The sequence below is a fragment of the Numida meleagris genome, chromosome 17 (genome assembly GCF_002078875.1).
Source record: "Numida meleagris isolate 19003 breed g44 Domestic line chromosome 17, NumMel1.0, whole genome shotgun sequence".
In the NCBI taxonomy this organism is placed as follows: domain Eukaryota; kingdom Metazoa; phylum Chordata; class Aves; order Galliformes; family Numididae; genus Numida; species Numida meleagris.
Window position 1 is genome coordinate 3,250,353 of NC_034425.1, and position 5,957 is coordinate 3,256,309.

The 5,957-nt window shown below is 57.7% G+C and overlaps 1 protein-coding gene across 6 annotated transcripts in view; it reads left to right on the forward strand.

The window, feature by feature from the left end:
• SEPT9 (septin 9) overlaps positions 1 to 5,957 on the forward strand; it is a 95,989-nt gene that overhangs the window by 73,505 nt on the left and 16,527 nt on the right. Inside the window, exon 1 of one of the 6 annotated variants that reach the window (XM_021414537.1) lies at positions 23 to 159. The exons of the other annotated variants lie outside the window; for them this stretch is intronic. The gene's annotated coding sequence lies outside the window, so the exon portion shown is untranslated. Of the gene's footprint in view, positions 1 to 22; positions 160 to 5,957 lie in introns of those variants that run through there. 6 annotated transcript variants of the gene reach the window in all.

The window sequence follows — 5,957 nt, forward strand, 5'->3', positions numbered from 1 at the left end:
AGCTGAGCTTCACGCCCTTGTTGGGGAGAGTCAGGCAAAACTTGGGAGAAGTTTGGGAGCTGCGGGGGCAGCGAGCCCACGTGCTCCGGAGGCGGAAGGCAGCTGGGAGCCACATTGCAGCATCCCGGGCAGTGCGTGTCCTCCCCCCGGTCCTTCTGGGTAAGTCTGTGCCTGAGCTGCCCCGGCATCAGGGAGCAGAAATGCGCACCCAGGGGTTGTGCTGGGGGGTGCGCAGCACGTGGGGATCGTACAACACAAGGGGATGAGGGGAGGGCAAAGTGAAAGGGCACGGGGAGAGCAGCGCCGTGCTGAGCGGGGGGGTGGGGGGAAGTGAGGGAAAATACCATGGGCATAACGCAGACGGCGGCACGGGAAAGCGCTTTGTCAGGGCCTGCGCTGAGGCTTTTTGGGCTGGAAGGCTGCGCGTGCTCCGTGTGGGCACCGGGCTGCTCCTGCCCACGTTTCGGGGCTGTGCTCCCTTGCTGGAGTTTTGCCGTGGGGAGGGGAGGCGGCAGAAGGGAATCGCAACATGGGGCTGCAGCAGTCTGGGCACGGTGCAAGGGATGCCAACCCGCGGGGGGCTCCTTTCGCAGCACCTCTGGGTGCTGGCTCCAAGCTCACTGGGACCCCACGCCGTGCCCAGGTCCCACAGCCCTGCAGCACAAAGTGGTGCTGGTGGTGCCAAGCTGGGGCTCTCAGCAGTAGGGTCTGTGCTGAGGTTGAGAGCCCTGCCCCAGCCCGGGGGTGTCCGGTCTGTGTCTGTGTGGGCAGTGGGAAGGGGCTGATGCAGCATCTCCTGCTGGGGTTGGGATCGCTGCTGGCTCCGTGGAGCTCACCGCTGCCTCTTTCTCTGCCTTTTGGGACTGTTGTGGTGATGGGAATTGTCAGAGCCAGGGAGGAGGGGATGCTTCTCCTCCTTTCTGTTTTTGTTTGTTAATATTTTAACAACAGCTCCTTATTCTTCTCCTGCCACTCGGGACAGCTGCTTGCACAATGGTCGTGGGAGAGCAGCAGCTCGCACGTCGGAGCAGCACAAGGGGAGTGCTCGGGGCTCAGGTTTCTGGGCAGGGGGCCGGGCACAGCGGGCTTGTAACTGAAGTGGTGAGCTGGGTGCCCACAGGAATTGCTCCTCTTCTGCTGTACCCCCAAGGACACGTTGTCACCCAGCACCTTCACACCCAACACTTTGGGGTTTTGCTGCTGCCTGTGCCCTCGGACAGGAAATGCTTTGTGCTGCACAGCTCCAGACCTTCCTTTCTAAACCCATCCCTTGTCTAAATCCACACTCCACCAGGGAGGAAGCATCCAGGCTGGACACGTTGGGGCTGAGGCCATCCCCAGCTCTGCGAAGGCGCTGCCTGCCCCAGCTGCCTCCAACGGGGCCATTGTCACTGCGTGGTGCCACAGCCTTTGCAGCACACTGGGCCCTGTGTGCAGCTGGTCGGGGCCGGAGGGCACTGACAGAGCCTGTGGCTGCCTTTCCCCACATCGAGGTCATTGCAGCTCACCCCTCTTTGAAGCCTGCAGACATCCAGCCTGCAGTGAGCTGAGCACTGTGTGCTGGATTCACTCACTGCTTCAGGGGAGGGTATGCACAGAGCAGAGGAGCACAGGGCAAGTTTTGGGTCACATACCCCAATTATAAGTGAGCTGCTCTGTGTGGTTACGGGAACCAACAAATGCTATTACCCCGTCCAGACATGATTCCAGGCTGTGGGACACAGCATCCAGGAGTGCAGCTGTGCAGGATGCATGCTTTGCTCACACCCCCCTGGCAGGGACAGAAAAATATGCCTGGAGCACGTGGCACACTGCACAGCCAATAGCTCCAGAGCTGTGAATGCTTTTGTGAATACGTTGCATGGTTTTTTTTGTGTTGAGAACAAAATACCTGTGTGGCTGCGGGGCTTGTGAGTAGCTCAGTGGTGGTGCATGGAACCTCACAGCTGTTAAACGTAACAATTCAGCTGAAAGAGTTAATGCTGAAAACACAGCCTGAGGGCTGCCTGCCCAAAGCATGTGGCACGCAGCATCTCCCAGCAGCAGCACAGCGTGGTGCAGCAAGCTCTGGCAGCAGGGCTGGGCTGTAGATGCTGCTCACTGCAGGGACATGGCTGTGCTGTGCTGTGCTGTGCTGGGGGTGAATGCAGGGATGGCTGATCCGCATCTGTGGGGTGGGAGCATCGTCTGCTCCCAGCAGCGTCTTGGCATGAAGGTTGGGTGGTGCTGGAAATGCTCCTCTGTTGGTCCCTGCTGCGGTCCGGCAGCCCGTGTGCATGGGGAGAGCGTCGCCCAGGTGGGAACTCAAGAGTGATGCTCTGTGGTAAATAATGTGAAAATGGTGCTGAGGTCTGCGGGTGCTTTGGGGCATGGCCAGGACAAGATGGCCGTGTCTCTGTGTCCTCCCAGTGCAGGCGCTGCTCGGGGGCTGCCGCCCTCCTCCAACTCGGCTTCTCCACAAACCCATGCAGAAGTGATTCCCCTTCCCACCCCCGCCCCGCTTCCACTTGCCATGGATTCAAAAAAAGCAGGTCTGTAAAAGCCACATTTTCTTTGGGAATCGGATTAAGGCCCCTTGTTCTGCGCCGGAGACGTCGTGGCATGAAGCCTCTCTTTGTCCTGGGCATTGCTGGCCCAGCTGCAGCACGTTAACCCTTTCTGATCCCGGGGCAACACAAAGCTTAGGGATGAATGGCCCTTTGCTAAGCAACGGGGACTTCTCCTGGGCTGCCTGATGGCAGGAGGCAGTTGGGGAAGCTGGGTGCTGGCTGCGTGGCTCCATGCTGTGCTGCGGTGGAGGTGGCTGACCCCCAGAACAGATAGCAAGGGTGTTAATCAGCATCACACCATGCACACCCAGGGCTTGGGTCTGTTGGATTGGTATTTTGTTTAGGCTGTGCTACGGAAGACGATCCAACTGGGTCGCTCCTCTCAGGTCTGCTTATATGTATCTCTGTGAAAGGTAAATAGCAGCAGGGCCCATCCCATTCTGGCGCAGGCAGAGGTGGTTGGGGCAGCTCCGTGCTGTGGGCGACCCAATGCCGGTTATCAGGCAGCTCTGATAACAGCACAGCAGGGATTTCCCCAGCGGGGCCCTGGACTGAGTCAAACCGGCACCAGAGCAGCTCACAGGCTCCTGACAGCCGGGCTGTGATGGACGCCTGCTGCATTTTCCCATTGCTCTGTTAAATGTGAAGATGCAATCACCCCAAGGCAAAGAGATGCAGCACCCCTGGCCCTCAGGCAGCTGCACCCAGTTATCCCACTGACCCCAGCCCTGCAGAGCCAGAGCAAAGGTTTCTTTCTTTCCATGGTTAGGGTGCCCTAAATTCTTTCTTCCGTAACTCTGAAGGGAAATAGAAGGGGGAACACACAGCCAGGCAAGGGAACTCATCCCCAGTCACGCATCACGTGGCTGGGAAGAGTGTCCTTGAAGATGCTGAGTGTCCTCTGTCCCAGTTGGCACACTGGTGGCCAAACCGTTGCCCCCCTGCAAGCAGGAGGATGTTGGGAGAAATCTCTTCTTCCTGCTTTTTTCAAACATTCCTGACCCTGGAGCGACCTTCTAGCAAAGCCCATTCCCCACTGGGAAATGATGGATTGCCCAAGCACAGCCTGTGAGCAAGCTGCGAGAGGGAAGGGCACTGCTGGGGGGGCGATACCAGGAGCATGGGGTGACTCGTGGCAAGGACATGGTGCCAGCTGCACGCCTGCAAAATGATCCATCCATCCATCCTTCCTTCCTTCTTTCCTTCCTTCCTTCCTTGGGGCTGGAGAGCCGTGTTGCCCCTCACAGCACACCGAGCATTGCAGGCTGCAGGGCTCTTTCAGCATTAAAAACCTAAATTTTGGTTTTCTTGTCTGTGTGGCCATGTCTCTTCTCTCAGTCACGCTGCTTCGACTGAGTTTGCTGGTGCTCCCCAAGGTCACTGGCTGTGCTTTTCCCACTGCTATTGATCTGTGATTATAATAAATACAGCTGGCAGCACTTCCAGGTGGCCAAGAGCCTGCTGTGTCCATCAGAGTCACGAGGGACATGCAGGTGGTCAGCACTGCTGCACTATTAAAGCCATGAAAACGATTCCTTAAGCCCTAACGCTGCTGCACTTCAAAGTGGGGATGAGTGCGGTGCAGTGAAACTGGAAATGTTTTGTCATCGTTTCTGCAGGGCAGGACATTGCTGTGCTCTGTTGGTTCGGTGTGTGGTGCCCAGTGGGGCTGCAGGATGGAGCCAGGAGGTCGTGGTGGTTCTCAGCTGCAGGATGAAGGACAATGGTTGGGATTTGCCCCAAAACTTGCTGCAGTTTGTTCAGATCCCTTGGTAGTGCTTGCAACACCAACAGAGCCTCACCAGCACTGCTCCTAACCCCGAATTTTTTTATGTGAGAGAGGAACAATGGCTTTGTGGTTAGAAGCTGAGCCGGGGGCTTGGCTGCAGTTCTTGGCTCCGCAGTGTGTGACCCTGGGCAGTCCTCCTCCTCTTCATCTGCAGCACAGGGATAAGGCTGCTTCCTTCCTCGTGGGCCTGTCCTGCACGCCCAGCTCCTGGTGCAGGAGCAGAGAGGTGCCCCAAATCCTGGGGGTGGCCACTGTGCAAAACCCACGTGTGTCTGAGCGCGTCCTCCTCCCCACTGGAAGCAGTGTGGTTTGCAGCCATGCATCCCGCTCCTGCCCTACATGAGTCCTTGCAAGGCTGCAGGGACCTGCAAACAGCCCCAGCTGCTCCTCGGGCAAACCCCTCTCTGGCATCCCACGTTGGGTTTTCCTGGAGATTAGGGAGATTAAAACCCTAATGCCCATTGATAGGGGTTAAGGCTTTTTTAAGTCATAAAAAAAAAAAAAAAAAGAAGTGGTGTAATCCAGCAGAAAGCTGCGCACAGCTGCAGTGTAAGCAGATTGAGGCTGGATTTCCTGCCTCGGCGTTAGGGTGGAGGTTTCTCCGAAGCTGTTATTTGTGGCACTTTGCTGGAGCAGGGCAGCGCCAGCCTGGCCCAGTGGCAGCAGGACCTGTGGGTTTGGGGCAGGATGGGGGGAAGAGGGCCCAGCACTGGTGGAAGTGAGGAAGGGTGACGGGGTGACACAGAGGGTGACACGGATGCTGATGGCGTGATGCTGGCTGCAGGTCTCTGCTTTTGGGCATGGAGGGGGGGGTGTGTCTGGTGATGCTGCTGCTGCATGCTTTTAGAGGTGCAAAAGAAGGGACAAGGGCATACCACGTGCTCGTGGGTGGCCCGGAGAGGCTGTGCTGTGAAATGGGGCCCTTTAAGTACCAAGACTGCAAATGGGACCCTGCTTACCACTTGCATCATCTTCAGGCCCTCCTCTGGACACAGGCATCCTAAAACTGGGGAGTACCCCAATTTACAGGAGGGATCAGAACTGGAGTCCTGCAGGGGTTTGTGCCCCTCACTGCTTCCTGCAACACAGCTCCAGCTCTGCTGCGAGAGCGGTGCTGGGGCACTGCTGTAAGATGGGAGATGTGTAAGATATGGGGCAGGAAGAGCTCGCAGAGACAGATAACATCTTTGTTGAGCTCCACTGACATGATCTTAAAAAAGCAACTGAGCCTGAGGGTGTAGATGCCTGCGCTGGGACTGCCCTGAGCAGGGCATCTTGCAGCGGCCTCGTCCCCTGATTGTCACCATATTGGCCTCGCATTGTCCTTGTGGCAGTGGCTGAGGGCTTTCTGGCTCCCTGGCTGCAAAGCGAGCAGCGTTACCCCACTGCATGATGGGGTTTGGGCTCTGCTGAGAGAGTTTCGGGATGCCTAAGAGCAAAAGAAAGTTCTGGTGAGCGGCGAAGAGTCCGGGAGTGGTGGGGCTCAGCCGCGTGGGTGCGGGACTCGAGCGGGACGGGGCTGCGTGGGGATTGTGATTTGGGATAACGGGGGGGATTGGGGCGACGGGGAGCAGCCGGCAGAACTCGGTGGGAAGGGGGGAGGTGGGAGCCTTTAAGGG